Source organism: Numida meleagris, chromosome 1, assembly GCF_002078875.1.
Source record: "Numida meleagris isolate 19003 breed g44 Domestic line chromosome 1, NumMel1.0, whole genome shotgun sequence".
Taxonomy (NCBI): Eukaryota; Metazoa; Chordata; class Aves; order Galliformes; family Numididae; genus Numida; species Numida meleagris.
Window position 1 is genome coordinate 66,757,534 of NC_034409.1, and position 16,651 is coordinate 66,774,184.

The following is a 16,651-nucleotide window of genomic DNA, read 5'->3' on the forward strand; positions in this document are numbered from 1 at the left end:
GCATTGCCCATGTGTCCCATGAGAGAAACTCAAAGCTACAAACTTGGACAACTGGGGACGTTTATATTATTTCCCATTACTTTGCAGGCTTCAGGGAGTGCTACATTCTATTATATTTTCATCCTTTGCCTTTGCCCTAGAACCGATGCTCAAACTGGGACATGGCCCAGAATTCTGGGCAGATTTTTAGGGTAAAAGCTGGGACCTGGCCACATATGGCATCAACACCACAGAACAGATTTATAACAGCACATAGGAAGGCCAGTGCAGGAGGCCTCTCTGAGAGGCACTGGCTCCTACCAGGATCCTGATTCCCTGAGAAGCCGGAGCCCCTGCCTCTCACAGAGGCAGATACTGCCAATCAGCTGATTGGCAGCATGTTGCCTCTTTGAGAGGCAGCGTCTGTTGGCTTCTTCAAAGTTCCTGCCAGCATTCTTAAACTCTAATTTGGGAAAGAAAATTACAATCTGGCACATCACCGTTGGAAGGTTGCCGACCCCTGCTCTACACTGTATGAGCGGCAGTTTCAGAGAACAGTAGTATGAAACTTCCTTTGTTTGGTGCATCAGGAGCAGACGTCTGAGCGTAGCTCTTCGGCAAGGCTGTATTCTGACTAAACTGTACAATCCCACTGAAGACTGCAAAGGCAATGGAGTTATCCACGTGTTGACAGTGAACAAATTGTCTATTCCTATTGTTGCTGGATGAGCCACTAGGTAACCAGATTGATTTTATGATCCCTTACTGAGTGTTCAGGACTGGTGCTTGAAAAAGACATCTTTTATCTGTCAGCCAGTAAATCTCACATTGAGCTGCAAACATACTGGAAAGCTAGAATTCAGCAAGACTGTTTTTATGAATAGAAACATTTTCAGAATAGACACTCTCCTGAACACACAGTTGTTTTACAGGAACTAAAGAAGTCCTTATGGTGGATGGATAAGCCAACTAAAAGATAAAATAAGAACCAGTCTATACTTTGAACTGCTGCTTGAACAGAACCTTTTTGAAGAACTTTAAAAGTTCTCAGTTTTGTTGGTGTTTTGCTTTTTTTTTTTCCTCTGCCTTTTGCTTTTCTTCCTGCTTATTTGGAAGCAAGTAGTATATAATCTGAGAGGGTTTTTTTTTCCCAGCATTATTTACATGCAATATAACAAACTTATAACAGTTTTTCTTCTGTTCAATCCACATTATTCAAGATCCTGGATATTTCTGTAAAATCCTCAATTGACCTAAATCCAAATACCACACCAAACAGCATGTCGGGTATAATGGCTACCCCTGTTAGCCTCACCTCTTTAGAGCAGCCATAAATTCAAGAGAAAATATTACGTTTTCTTCAAATTAATGTTCAGTACGCTTCCAGGTCATCCAGTAAGTAGTATTCCATCCCTTGCACTATCTCCGCCTTTTTAGTAATAGATGATTAATGAGAAGAAACCCAGAGGAGGTTGCAGTCTATAGCCCCAGTGAGATCCACCTGTGTTCTGAACTTTTGTCTTGGCTTCCACAAATCCTTGCCATCTACTTGGGCAAGTTAATAACATACTAGCAGTGATTCAAGGAAAATAGAGTCTCTTGATGAAAGAAATTGTGGATGTCAAGCAACCGTTTCACCAAAGGAAATTTCCAGATCCATTGTCAGGTTTTTAAGCAATTCTCTGCTCTTACACAGCATTCTATGTTTTGAAAGTGTTGTAAAAACATTAACTAGATTATTCTCCTGGAAACCCCACAAAATAGATGCTAACTATTTTTTAGAACTGGTATACTCGTGTGAGACTTGACAGAACATTGCCTAAAGATCTGAAAAAAGCTAGACCAACACTGGCATTAAAAACTTGGAAATTCCTACTCTGCAGTTGCCTGTGCATACTATTAGACAACTTATCTTTACCTCAATTATATTTTCTATACCTAGAGATTTTATATAAGTATAATTTAGTGATGTATATTGAAGTCAAAACAGGGCTAGTTTTATAGCCAAAATTGCTCGGAAGGTAAGTATCTTTAGAGAGTTCATTTGAGAGAGTGTCCTGATGATAAAATAGTACTTAACTCATTCTCTAGCGCTGCTATCTTATGCTGTCTTGGCTGAGTGTGTTGTTTAACTGTACTGGAAGAATCATGTGACAAATTCTGAATATATCCTAGTGTTATTTGACAGTAACGCTTTAAAAAAAATTAACAGTTGCCACTCCTTGAACTTTTGAATGACTCTAAGCAGGTATTAAGGTTATAGAAAATGTGTGTTTTTAGAAAGATTCTGATTTTAAGAGATTGTTAAATATCAGGTTCAAACTCTTGCGTTTATGTGTATTTCCAGCCTCTTTCCTGTCTGGCAGTTTTATTCCAACCACATCCATTTTCTTTACATAGGGAATGTCTTGTTCTCTTTAATTGAAGCTGCACTTAGACTCGGATCTGAGAATGTTTAAAGTGGAATATGACAGAACGTAAGTGCCTAAATGAAATCTTGTGATCCCAAGAACCTCTTCTTAGCTTCTGTCTGCCCTGATTGTGCCTAAACTTCCCAATTGCATGAATTTCTTTAAATTAAAATAAAGCTTACCCAGAAGTGCTGCTGTCTTGGTATAAACGAAAAGTAGCAGCTCTTCTCTTCAGAGGTCTCTCAGAATGCTGTTCTGTGTGGATTGGTCTCTTCTCTCACTGAAGGGAGTAGAGGTGTGCATTTCTCAATTTTTATGAGAGTAGCCCAAGCACCAGAATGCAGAATAATCTAGGACTAGCTGAGATCTGCAGTTCTCTTAACGAAATGGTTCAAATTATCTAGAAAGAATAAAAGATTAATTTGGCAGCAGAAAGAGATTTCTGTCCTAGCATAATGGGTTAAGTAATGAAACAATCTTAATACTTCATCCATGGCTGTTTAATGTAAAATGAAGGAAGAGGCTGTAGAACAGGCTCTGGAATCCAGAGCATCATTTTTCTCGGCTGGGCACCTCCCCTGCTGTGTTAGCGTATCGTCTTTGTGTCACGTCCTTTCCCATCAAAGTGAGCTTCTCACATCTTGTAGCAGCTTCTAGGGAGATTCACTGCATTTGACTAGTCTGTAGTCACAGCCTTAACGCCTGGCAAGTTGTTAGGAACAACAAGGTGTGAATCTGTAGCCTTCAGGCAGAGGAAGGCTAGCCCCAGCTTCTGAGGTGCATTCAGTTACTCCTTATCGTTGAACTGTTGTGAATACAGGGCACAGAGAGCCATTTTTGCAGCCCTCTCTTCTTCCTCCTGTGGCTGTATTTCAGAGGACTTAGTAATCCCTTCTCTGCTCCTGACAGAAGTGGCCTGGGAAGATCCAAAGACAGAAGGTAACTTTGAACTGCAGTTCCCCTGAGGAAGGAGCAGTTCCTCAGTAGCACTGAATTCAAACACCAGCAGGGGATATTATTTGAATACTGTTCCTACTACTTCCTTATTGACTGTCACAGATCAGTCTATTAAGCCACCTAATTCTAGACATGAGGGCTGCTCCGAAAGTAATTCCTCCTGTTTTGTGATGTTGACCCACGACATCATAGGTGGATGTTGGTGGTATGGGAGCAGAGTTTGAACCTTCCACCAATATTCTGTTATGTTTTGTTGCTGTTAGAACTTGATGATCTTTGGGGTCCCTTCCAACCCAAACCAATATGATTCTATGATTCTATGATTCTATGATTCTGTGTTGATTTTTGTTTGATTTAGGTATTGGAAGCTGTTGTTGCCTGGGTCTCATTACTGACATTTGGTTATTAGTTATGTTATAGGTGGGTTGCATCGCAGTCTATCATCATGGTAGACATAGGGGGTGGCTCTTCCCCAGGGGCCACTAAGTGGGGAACACAAGGGCTCCCCAGGGTGGCAGGGCAGGGCCTGTCAGCCAGTGCCCGTTCCAGCACCCCAGCCAGGGCCTGTCCCACAGCCCCATCCAAGGAGCACCAGGGCACCCCACAAGCTTCAGGCACCTCCCTAGGGTTGGGTCCAGGCTGAGGCCAAGTGGGGAGGTGGGCTTGTGGGTGGGCAGGGCTGTGAGGAGCTGGATCCAACCCTGCTGAAGTCTCACTGGGTCAGAGGCTGATGGCTCTGGGGACTGACCTGGAGCCTGGGTAGGTGGAGTAGACCCGGGGGTGGGCAGGGGTGGTCAGGCCTGGTAGGGCCCCAGGACCTTGGCACCTCTCTCTGGTCAGTCAGTTAGACCTGCTGCACAGCAGCTTCACTCGATGAAAATAGCTCATTTCTTCCTGCTTTACATTTTCTGAAAAGTCTTAATGATAGATTTGCTTTCACATTGTTTGAGATTAGTCCTTATTTCAGACAATGCTTTCAACACTAAAAGGGTCATAAAAATAGACAGTTTCTGAAGAGCTTAGAAAGAAAAAACGCTCGTCTCCCACCCTTCTCCCTCCCCCAAATTATTTGATAATGGAATGGGAAGCTTTCCCATAATCTTTCACTTGATTTTTGCTAATATGAACCTGTCAAAGATCGTGGCATTTCTTCACTGTGTGATGTGGAGCCAGCTGGAACCAAATAATCCACCCACATTTTCCATCATCTTTGTATCCTGATAGGAGCTTCTGCTTAGCAGAAATGAGAAAATACCTGTTGTTGCTTCCTTGCTGTCATGGTGGCCATACTGGAGCAGTTTCCCATGTGGCTGAAGTGTTACCAGATCTGAATAACTGTGACCAGACCAAAATTAATGGATTTTCTGCCTGGAACCCACACCCTATTCTTACAGCAGTTAAAGAGGAAAGTACTTTAAGAAATGACACTTTCCTTTCCACTCACTGCCCCAAAGAAATACTTTCAAGGATGAATTAGGAACATTCCTCCTTTGGCTTGAAGATGCAGAGATTTGGGTCTGTATAAATACCTTCCTTCATCCTCATTCTCACTCCTGCATAAAGGAGAATTACTACTTTCGTGGAAGCATGTGGACTTGCTGACCAGAGAACACGAGCAACTTCTATTCCTTTGAATTGTAGTCTTCCTCGCTGAAGCATCCACAGGGATGGGCAGCAGTGCAGAATACAGCCCCGTGGTTTCAAGATCTGATGGCTCTGCAGCTGGAGGAAAGAATCTCTCCCATTTCATTTTCCGGTTTCCTGTTTCCAAACTCTCTTTTGGTCTGTATTGCGTCTGTTTTAAGCATTAATGTTTTGCGTGTAACATCTCTCAAAGTCTAATCCACTGCTATGGACCCACCTAGTGACGGCTTTATAGATTCTTTATATTCATAAAGGCACTTTACACTTATCTCTTCAAGATTTTTTTTTTGTATTTATTTTAACGTTTGAAATGCATCACAGTAGCCAATCTGAGTGCTTTCTGTGAATACTTCCTTCAGCTCTGTGTATTTAAACACATGCAAAAAAAAGAAGTTTGCATGGTGGTTACTTGTGAATAAAGGTGTAAGTAGAAGGATTATGGTCAGGGAGATTAGTTCGATATTACAGATGTATTTTGGATCACCAGAAGTAAGAATTGTCTGTAAACGGAAGGAAACTTTTACTTTCTGGTAAGGAAATGTCAGTGTATTAGCTTCCAGGTTAAAATGATGGCACAAGGCTTGTATGTGTTTCTTATAGTGATCCTCTTCGGTCTTGCAACTGACTTGGTGAACATGAGAAATCTGAAAACTTCTGTAGGCATGCAGACTGTAAGGAATTGAGCAATAGGCTATGGCTTTTAGTGATAATCTACTGCCTTGTTGCTTTGTGCAGTGATCTGTGAGAGTTTTGGATGGCCAGCAATGGCTCAGCAACATCTGACTCTTCAGCAACAGATGCTGAATATCTAAAAATCCTAGACAGGTGTTCCTGATTTATGCGAAGAGTGACTGTGTGCAGTCAGGCTCAAACAACGAAGATGCATGGGACTCACTGTCCACATGATGTGGAACCCAGTAAAGCATATGTAATGTGTCTACTACCTTTGTACTGCCCATGAAGGTGGGGATGATCTTTCTTTCTGTTATTTCCCACGTTTGGTCAACCTGTGAATTGAAATAGTCTAACAAACTGTTCCTAAGAGGTTTTCTTGCTGCAGTCCCCACCATACTGTGTATTCACTCTGCTATATTAGTGGCTGAATAGTCATATATGAACAACCGTTTTGGTACAGAGTTTTTGTATAGCAACCTTTAAAAATACAGAGCTAAGAACTTTTTGTTAACTGTCCTGTACGTTAGAGATAGGTCACATTATGTATCCTATGTGGGTATCAGAGAGAATGGCAGGGAGACTGCATATATTTACCAATAGTCCAATAATGAAAACATTGTTCACAACTAAAATTTTAATGCAAGCAAATATTTAATAAGCTTTGTAAAAAGAAAAAAAAGATTTCCTTTTTTTAAAGAAAAAAATAATCTGTCAGATTTTAGTTACAGCTGGCACTTTTCCATCCTGGTTCCTGAGTTTTTTCTCCCACCTATGAAAATAATGCAAGTACTGCACAAAACTCTGCAGTCAGATTTGTTAATGCAGATCACTGGATCATTACTAAAAATACTGCATTTTTCCTTGTAAGGCCTAGTTCAACCGTATGCAGAGACTATTAAAGCTCTTACATAATGGCTTAATCTCAAAAAATCACTGGCCCAATAGGATGATGCAGGAAGCTGTAGTTCCTTCTCAGCTTTTGAGAGCTGATGCCATTTCATACCTCCTTGACAAAGAGAGTTTCTAATTTTACAAGCTGCCTTAGTAAATCAATGTATGGTGAAAGCTCGTCAACCCCTGAGAGCTTAGCAAGTCTAGGAGATGGACTTGGTTCCAAGTTGTACAAACACTTGGTTTGCATTGCCTAGTATACAGTACTAGAAAAGGGAGCATGCTATTGGAATAGGTGTCACCTAAAACTGGAGGATTTCGTGATTATAGCTAGCTTGAAGTGCAAGAGGTACCCACCTGAAACAGTAGTGTAGCATCTTGAGAATGGATTGGTTTGCTGAAATTGCAAGGAGTAAATTCAGATATTTTCTAAAAGACTTTCCACATCACATTTGCAAATCGCTTTTTTCCCTCAGCAGTATAGCATACAAGAAAAGTTAAGGATATTTTTCTTCAGTATTTAACACAGAATAATAGGTAAGGAGGATAAGGGTTTTGCTGAAAAACCAAATTATTTCCTTGTCATATTCCATCATAGAAGACTTAAGAGGGAAATCTAACCCGTAGCCATTCTTTTGCAATATTAAGGATTAGCTACTGTCACAGACAAGAATGAAGGAAAAGGAGGTGCTAAACCCATCAAACGAAGAGCAGCAGAGTACCAGGTACAGTCAGATATACCAAAATGCACTACTGAAAATTGATAGAGCCGCTAACTTAATATGTAGTCTTTCCTTTAATACTGGCTTCTAAGCTCTGAGGTTGGAGAAGGCAATTTTTCTGCTTCTCTTTAATTGAGCACTAGAATTGATGCTGAGAATTAGTCTAATGAATTTTTGTTCCTTACTTGATAAATGGGTTGAAGTAGTAATAAAAAGTAAAATTAAGAGACATATAGATGAGTATTGTGATATTATGGCTATCAGTCAGCATAGTTTTTGTAAAGAAAAATGATGTCTAATGATAATTCCTTGAGCTCGTCAACACATAGTAGAGGATAGTCATTAGATACTTTATTTTCAGCCTTTAAAGAAAGTTTTTGAAAAACGTCTTTATGAGGGCCTATTGGAAAAATAGTTGTACTTCTGAGAATTAGACAGCCTTCTAAGGCACAGAGAACAAAACTAAAAGTATATGATTGAAATTTGGTCTAGGAAAACACTACAATGAGGGTACTCAAAATCTGAGTGTAATAGGTGTGTTTTCATATCTGTACTAATGAATTGAAAACACTTGTGACCATTATAGTGAAACAGTGCAGAAACATTTGCATCTGAGGCAGAAACCATCAAGTCAGAGTGGGAAAAGAGGGAAGATTCTTCTTGCAGTGTAGGAGGATGGGTAGGCTGGCTACACAACTGTGGTGTTAACATAAGCATAGTATTGCGTATTGGCTAGAAAAAGGGATGTTGTGATACACCTTGCCCTTTTCTAGTGTGACTGTGACTACTAGGGAGTGGAAAGAAAGGAGACCCATGTTTTCTTATGAAATATTTTACCAAAGTAGGTGGAATGATCTAAACGCAAGACTTAGTTGTTGAAAATGGAATAAGAAATCACACTGATAATACCAGTGTCATCTGTCAGCAGTAAGCCTTTTCCTGTAGTACTGAGATCTTCATGTGTTAGGCCATCTAGAGATGTATATAGCAGAAACAGAGAAAAAATTGAACGATGCAGTGTAAATTTTAATCTTGAGACTAGGAAGAAAAAGCAAAAAGTCTGCTCAGAGAAAAGACAGATTTTATGAAATTTTTAGAAAGGAAAATAGGTTACTCCGTTCTACTTTTTCAGTTATTACAAGAAGTCATTCTGTCGAAAGAAAAGGTGATAAATATAAAGCAGAGAACAGACTTTTCTGGAGCTTCCTGTTTGGTCTAGATTTCTAGAGTATTTCCATATCTGTGAAGTAAAAAAAGACTTGTGTTTATCTCTGCGTCACGTGCCCAAGTACAAGATATTAGGGTTAGCCACACAACAAAACTGCTCTTGCAGTGGTCTTGCAGATCACGCCTCCAACATGCAAGATTCTGTAAGGCACTTCAGGCTACCTGTCTAGCCATGAGCTCCAGCTTGGGGTGCCTAGCAGCTGCCAGTTGTGGTCCTCAGAGCTCATGGAATATTGTGGGGACACACTATATCCTGGCTGCTAGGTCACGATACCTTACTCAGTAACACACTTGCACTTTTTCCCACACTTTGCCCTCCTGGAGCCACCTGCTGCCATTTTATTGCTAGCTCAGAATTCTTTAGGGAAGCAAGATTCACCTGTGATATTCTCACATGTGAAATCTTTGTGCAGAGTTTGAGCCACATTGCTCTCAGGAAAAGGCAGTGACTACATGCAAATACCAGCAAAGGTGGTTCATAGGATTGATCGTATGGGGTCAAATACTAAAAAGGTATGTAAAAATATGCTTGTGTTTCTTGCAGAAGCGCTGAGAGACAATTTCTGATACCTGGTGTGGTGGCATTCATTGTTTTTGCATTTTGATATTTTTATCTGCAAGGCTAATGTTGTTAACATGCAGAAGTTATCTAATTTATTTTATTTTATTTATTGGACAGGGGTCAGGCACTTTGTAAATTATGGAGTGCATTCTCAGTGAATCAAAATATTTAGGTTGCTTGCGAGGTTCAGTTCTTGGCATCATGTCACTAATTACTTTTACACAACTCTGAAATAATGACAAAAGGAAAATGCATCAACAAAGAAAGAGAAATTAAACTTTGTAAAACAAAACAAAAGCCACATCAGAAATAGAAAGTGTTATTTAAGGGGAAAAGCGGGTGAGCAAATGTGCGGTCTGGATTCAGCGCAGTGTTGGATGGCAAGAGAAGAGACACTCAGCCTTGGATCTTCTCCAGGCAAAGAAAAATTTATGATGTAAGTTTTCTTTGATAAACATTCCTGAGAAACTACTTTGTGCTTTAATCTAATGAACGTTGGTCTCGATCCAGTTATCTTTTTGTTGTTGTTTTTGTTGGCTTTTTTTTTTTTTTAATATTTCCTTTCTGATTGTTTTATATTCTCACTAGACTTCAATGCCACCTGCTGAGAATCTGTCTTGCTTATAAGCTAGGTGGAAATAGAAGGTTGTCCGCTCTGTACCTGGGTGGCATTAGGTCTTTTAAAAAATGTCCCTAGGTATTCCAATGTTCCCATGCTTATACTTCAAAATACCATAGCAGTACTTGCTCTGTTTCTGCAACAAGCTGTAAAAGCATTCCCACGGGCACTTACCATGGTACCCAGCAATGCTGCTAGCCTCTTGCTGTCCCGTGCAACAAGAAGAGCAAGAGTTAGTCTCCGTAGAACTAGCAGTAACAACAAGCTGTCAATCTGTTTTATACCATAGTTGCATATTTATTTCTCTGTAATAGTGGCTGAATTGGGGTTTGTGTGTTGGAAGCAGGAGCTTAGCTTTTTGTTTCAACAGAACCAAATGGCATTCGTTCTGCTTTTACCCCAAAGTGGAAAATCACTCATAAAACGGCATCAGAGCTGCATTAAAATAAATGAATGCATATAGTACACTTTTGTTGCTTCAGAAATGTAACATAATTCTACATCCTCAGTGACTGCTGTTTCAGCGTGCAAGGTGTAAGATAGCAACATTTTATGACTCCTTCCAGAGATGCATTTAATGTCATTAGAATCATAGCTTAATTTACAGCTTGATCTTCCCAGTGACATGTATAACAAGTTAAATATCAGTAGAGTGCATTTAATAAACACTAATTTGTATTAATCTTATCACAGACTGTATATGTTATGCAGCGAACGTGTGTGGTACATTAGAAAGGGGATGTATTTACAAATCTGTTCTGAATTTAAAAACCGCACATTTCAGCATCCATGTTTTTTGAAACATTTGCTGTATAGTGGTTACTTGTGGTTATACAGACTAAAAAGGAATAAAGCAGATAAACAATTTACAGCATATACGAATTTTATCTTTTCTGTGTTCTTTGTTTAATTACAGTTAGTCTAAACTGTAAACTGGTTTTGACAGAAGGTATTTCTTGCAGAAGACCTAGTTCTTCATGGGCCTTCTAATACAAGGTGAATAGAAAATGGTAAAATTATTTGGAAGTATTTTACATTCTCTTCTTCTAATCCAAATGAGTGTCTAAAATGGAGGGCATCCACGAACTGAGCTGTATGTGCATGCCCACACACATTAGCTCAGGATGGTTAGCTGAAGGTGGCTGATAGGCCTATGGGAAAAATGTAAGAAATTATCTTAATGGCACTGGAAGGCAGTGTAGAGAAGTAGATAGCAGAGGTACTTGTGGGCTTGGAGAATTTTGATTGCAAACACCAGAGCAAACCTCAGGACCGCAAAACAAAGGAACGCCTTTAGAAAGTACACAAAACTAGCTGTGCTGGATTATTACAAATCACCCTTGAGCTGTTAATTGTATGATGCTTGTTTGATATCAGACGATCAATGGGAGCAACTCTGTTTTAAACCCAGCCTCCTTGGTGCATAGGTTAGGAAGAGCAGATTATAGTGGAAAATGCAGTCAGGTTAGGAACCCAAAGACAAAATATAATGCCCATAGCCTTTGCGAGTGGATGAGTTTGTGTGGTATTGTTACTGGGGAAATGATGATTCTGTGGTGATAAACTCTGCAGGAATTATATTGAGGAAGACTCGGAAAGACCCACTGGGTTGAGCAGAAAGATCTCAATTTCAGTGCACTTTGAGTCAGGTTCAGCAGTTGCTATCTGGTTTTATAAATAGATCAAAGTTGTGTCATTAGGGTATGTGGGCTCAGAGGCTTATGTTTGGCTATAAAACTGAGGTTGCTCGTTCAAAAGAGACTCGATCTCTCCTAACCACTCCTCCGCGCACACACCAGGGGAAAAGGGAGTCATTTCCTTCTGATGGGAGTTGGCTGTCTGTATGAAACGAGCGAAGTTCATCATCTGGTGTATTGTGGCAGGCATTTACATGTTGGTAACAGTCATCCCAAATGACACTGAGGAAGGATGTTCCTGTTGGCATTGTTGTCCCAGGGCCTGAAGATGGGCTGGGTGCTGGCAGTGGCAGGGCAGTCCCTTGGACATGATGGCTCTGAGCAGGACAGGCAGGGGAGGCGTGGCTGCAGGCTTTGACCGGTAGGGCACGTTGCATGCAAAACAGTCGTGCTTAAAAAAGAAGTTAGAAAAAAGACCGAGAGCAACAGGTTCTTACTCTAGTAACGTTTTATGTTCAGAGCCTTGATGAGAATCTGTAGATTTGAAATCCAGTTAGCTTCTTAAATAATTTTAAAGACAGTTTCTATCCATGGATATGTCCCTATCTTTTTGTGTTGTTTTTTTTTGTTTGTTTGTTTGTACTGGGGATTTTCTGTGCTTTCTCTTTTTTTTTAATATATATATTTTTTTACATCTTTTTTTCAAGCTGCTTCTGTGCAAACCAAAATTGCTAAGACAGACAGTAAGGAACCCTGTAGCTAACTAATGATACAGAGAAGTAATAAAGCAATGTGTACCCAAAATAAAGGAACAAGGCGGGGAGGAACAGGATCAAGAATGTGTCCCTTCTCTACTTTCTCTCATTTTAACAATTAACAGTTACTTCTTGACAAAATATGTGTGTAATCTAATTTTACACGTGTTTACATATCTTTTTGTTTCTAAAAATGTATAGTTGTTTACAGGCTACTTCTGTATGAATTTTGAGTTACCTTTACCTTGGCCGATGTGAAGTGGGTGGAGTCAAAGAGAGCAGAGCTGAGTTTAATAAAGGGATGACAAACTCTGTGATCATTTCAGTGGCCCTTAAAGAAGTTTGAATTGCAATTTTTGACGAAGATTCAGATTTGTCCTTAAGGGCAGTGTCAATCCTCCTTTATGGGGAGTGTTGCAGATGGTAGACCCCCACTGAAATTGCAGGTAAATAGCTGATAAATGAGGGCTTCTTGCTTGCAAGTGAGATGGTTCTACTTTTCCTTGAAGAAATTCGGTAAATTGAAAAACTCTAAATAGCACAGAAATTTCAGTCCTCCAGACCGCCTTCTCCTTCTCAGATTTTGCGATCCTATATTCAGCGCTCCGTTTTGCCAACACCAAACATGCCTGATGTGGCATTTACATTCTTTTAAAAAAAGCATAGATTAGTTATATTTCTAAGAGTTAACTTCTTCTCTTGACACATGTACTTAATTCCCGTTAATGGAAATGGCAGTTAGGCATGCACACTGAAAGGAAAAATCTGTTCCAAAGCATATGATCCAAACTGCATTGTAGCTAAACATTTCCATACTCTGAAATAAGCACTCATTATTTGCAAGATATTCTTCATAGTAAATGCATGAACCCCACTCTGTTCTCCTTTCTCTCTCTTAACCTGTTCCAAAAACCCTTTCTTAGAAATGTTAGGGTTTCGTTCCTAATGCTGTAGTTGTTTTGGATATATGCCTAAAAAAGAAAATCCATGTAGGATCTTCAGAGTTTTGCATATTTTCTATGAGAATTTTCCAGTAAATCATTCTGTGGAATATCTTACATTTCCTTGGACTTTGTAGGTCTCTATTATTAAAACCTACAGTGGAAACAACAAAACATGAAAAGCTCACTTTTTTTTCCAGCACTTCCTGTACTTACAATATTGCAGCAGCTGCCAAAGGCACCAGGCTGAAGTGTTATCATTTGATTATTTTTATTATTTTTTTTAATTATCTCCTTAGTTTAAGGTTTTTTTTTCTGCCCATTTGCTTATATATAAAGACCTGTGGATTCCATCTACGTAATATTCCAGAGTTATGGTATTTCTAACTTGAGCTGAGTGGATAATTGATTTTTTGGTTCACCTCTTGAGCTGGAGAACCACAAAAGTGATTTTTTGTTGCTAAAGCACAAAAATTCAGATAAGAGTTTATAATATGAGTTGTTTCCCTCACCTAAATGAGAGTCAGAGCCTTTTGGTTCAGTTCAACCCCAATTGCCCTGTTTTGCCTTATCCTTTTTGGTTTGGGCATCCTTTAAAGGAAGCAGAGCAAGAGAAATGCAAGGGGAAGGGCTGGCAGGGGGAGGCTTCATTTTTCTCATCGTGTGGAGGTACTTGGACATACATCCTGAATTCTCAGCTTGAGAAGAGCTGAACAAGGTTTGTGGTTATGTATTGTCTTAGTTTCAGCTGGGGCTGATTCATCATTGATTCCAAATTCCTCATTTTCTCCAGTTTCTGATAAGAAGTCAGCATTTGTTCTACATCCTGGCAATTTCTACAAAGCAAGGCTTCAAGATGACCAAAGGAAGGTTTCAAAGATTACCTCAAACCATTTGTTTAGCTTGCTGCTTCTTGCAATTGTAGTTGAACTTACTGTGAGAACATAATTTTACAGATAAATCTATAATAACACAATAATATCCATAAACTAATGCAGTAATATGATATTAATACAGCGATAACTGTAACATTTTTTTCTCCTTTTTGGACCCAACCATGCTTCCTCTCACCAAGCTGGGAGCTCAGAAAACATGAGATGAAGGAAACTAGGGGGAAGGAGATAGGCATTTAGCAGCAAATACAGTGGGGTAAGAGTAAGTGCTGTAAGCTAGGGCTAGGGTAAGGGAAAAGAAAGGTTTATGTCAGAAACATTCAGAGGAATGATCTCTGCTTCCTTTCTTTCTTCCTTCCATTTCCTCTCTCCTTCCCAGCACTCCCTGTTGCTCATTTATCTTTGTTTTCTCCCCCGACATTTCTTTGTTGGTGGGTTCTCTTGTGTTTTGTTTTTTTTTTTCCCTTTTATTATGCTTCAGGTCTGGCTGATGTCCTGTTGCATAGTTCCTGATATGGATGGTGATTGCTCTGGCCCATACTCATGGTAGCAGAGAGCTGACTGAGGAGCCTCAGCATGCTGGGCATGACACAGACTTGGACTTGGAGGGGATGTGCTCATTGTGCTGAAGATGCTTAAAAAGGAGGCAAAATATTAAGAGGGAAATATACATGAACAGAGGAGGGCAGTTGTTGTGTGGAGCTGAGTTGGGAAAAGAACACAAGGTTAGAGAGCTGGATGGGGCTAATATACAATCGGAATACGGTAGTCCCGGAGCCACTGCAGACTCTTTGAATGAAAGGTCGTCTTCATCTCCCTACAGCTGGAGCTCCTGACCGGCTCCTGTCTGTAGGCAGCTCCCAGGGCCAAGGGCAAGCAGGCTGGAGCAGAGCGTGGAATGGCAGAGGAGGAGCAGCGTTTCCTGAGGGGCAGTCAAAGGGAAAAGGCTGGGGGCCCTCACAAGTATGAGCAGAGGGATGAAGTGTGCTTTAACCACGTGTAAAAAATCACGCCTTTCTGAGGAAAACAGCAAAAACATACAGTGTGTTTCAGCAGCGTGAGGGCTGCAGCGGGCTGAGGCGCGTGGATCTTTGTTTCCCATCCCGTTGCTGCAGTTGGCTAACGGTGTCAGCCTGGGCAAGCTGCAAAGCCTGTCTGCATCTCAGTTTCCTTATTTGAGGCCAAATTCTCCTACTAAGTAGCCTCCTACTCCACACAGAGATTTGCTGATTTGAATGGAGCCCCTGTGGAGCGAGATACTTTTCAATACAAATAAAGTTTTGGAATCAGCCCTAATTATATTTATTACCTGCAGAGGAGTAATGTGAGACTTAACGTGGTTTGAGACACTCAGATGAAAGAGAAAGTATGTGGAATTGTTCTTTTTAATCATCCGCTGCCTTTTCAGTGTCTACCTCACAGCTGTCCTAAAAGGGCTAGCTACTAAATAACAAATAAAAATCCTTGTACATAGTAACGAGGTTTGTCAGGCTCCCATGAATGAACCTCTGTGGAAAATATTATTAGCCAGGGGCTACTGGAGGAAATCGGCAGAGCTGCCCCACGGCGAGGAGCCATTAGGTCTCCCTCCTGCCAGCAGCTGGCAGAGCCCCGGGGATGGGCTGGGGGGGGACGGGCTGGGAGCGGCCGGGGGCAGCCTTGGGGGATCCTCCTGTGTGAGCCGCGTGCTGGGCCCCGCGCCTGTCCCCAGTGGGGCCGTGCTTCTTGGGGTGACAGAAGCGTTCATCCACGGGTGAAGACTTCATGCGGCACTGGACTGAGCGGCCCCAGACTGAGCCTGCTGGCTTACAACATGTGCATGGGGGTAGAGGGGGGGGGATTAAATAGGGTAGCTGTTCAGTATTAATAAAAATAACACAGTTTTCTTTTAGGGGATTTCTTTTGGCCGGTGGGCATGACAATATCGAGCGCTTCGTGGCTGCTCCGTGTGGATGTGCCCATGCACTGGTGCAGCCAAGTTGCGTTCTGCACGCCGCCAGGAGGTGAGGGCGGAGGGGGGGCTGGAAGTGGACCTCATCCCACCGCTGTGGGGTCAGAGCCTCGTGGGCTTTAAAGGCCTTTAATGTTGTCCAGCTGCAAATTAAAGCGGAGAGAGAGAGAGAGAAAGGAATTAGGGTTGGGGAACTGGAAAGAATGGAGGATAGCTCCGTGGGTGTGTGTGCTGGGGATAAGGAGACCGGTGTGTAGTGCTCTGTGGGGTTCTTCTCCCTTTCCCTCATTTTTCCCCGCTCTCGGCGTTGTGCCGCTGCTCCCGGCGCTGAGGCGGGCGCTGCCGCGCGGTCCCGGCTCCCACCCTCCGTTCTCTCCGTCCGCGCGTCTCCACGGGGAGCGCGTTTGGGGACGCGCCGGGGAAAAGGGTCGCAGGGAGGAGTGGAGTGTCCCCCGGGGAAGGGCCCCAGCGGAGGTGGGCAGAGCCGCGTTTGTTGTTGTTTGCGCGTGTGCGCGCCGCTCCGCACGCCGTTACCTTTCCCCCGGCGCACGGCGGGGTCGTCTGATGGAGTTTGGAGCGGAGGCAACTCCGGGTGCGCTGCCAGGGCGGCTCGCGGCGCTGCGCGGAGCGGCAGTGAGTGACAAGTTGTTTACAGGTTTCCTTGAAGGGGCCTCTGCTATATTTCAATCTGTCAAAGTTGCTTTTCTTCCCGCGGAACAATGCCTGATTGTTGTGTTTTTTTTTCCTCCCCTCCCCAAAGAGGGAGAAAGAGGGAGAGGAGGGGAGA

General features: G+C 41.8%; 1 protein-coding gene and 1 long non-coding RNA gene across 5 annotated transcripts in view; one reads left to right on the forward strand and one right to left on the reverse strand.

Moving 5' to 3' along the window:
* The window catches only part of SOX5 (SRY-box 5), a 459,770-nt gene that overhangs the window by 148,397 nt on the left and 294,722 nt on the right, over positions 1-16,651 (forward strand). Inside the window, exon 1 of one of the 3 annotated variants that reach the window (XM_021391488.1) lies at positions 16,479-16,497. The exons of the other annotated variants lie outside the window; for them this stretch is intronic. The gene's annotated coding sequence lies outside the window, so the exon portion shown is untranslated. Of the gene's footprint in view, positions 1-16,478; positions 16,498-16,651 lie in introns of those variants that run through there. 3 annotated transcript variants of the gene reach the window in all.
* Positions 9,634-16,536, reverse strand: LOC110396149. Of its 2 annotated transcripts, XR_002436804.1 has the most exons (3): positions 16,399-16,536; positions 12,318-16,007; positions 9,634-11,775 (listed from the first exon to the last, which is right to left on the reverse strand). It is a non-coding gene; the product is annotated as an uncharacterized LOC110396149 (long non-coding RNA). The 2 variants fall into 2 exon arrangements; XR_002436803.1 differs by lacking the exon at positions 9,634-11,775 and having other exon boundaries at positions 12,157-16,007.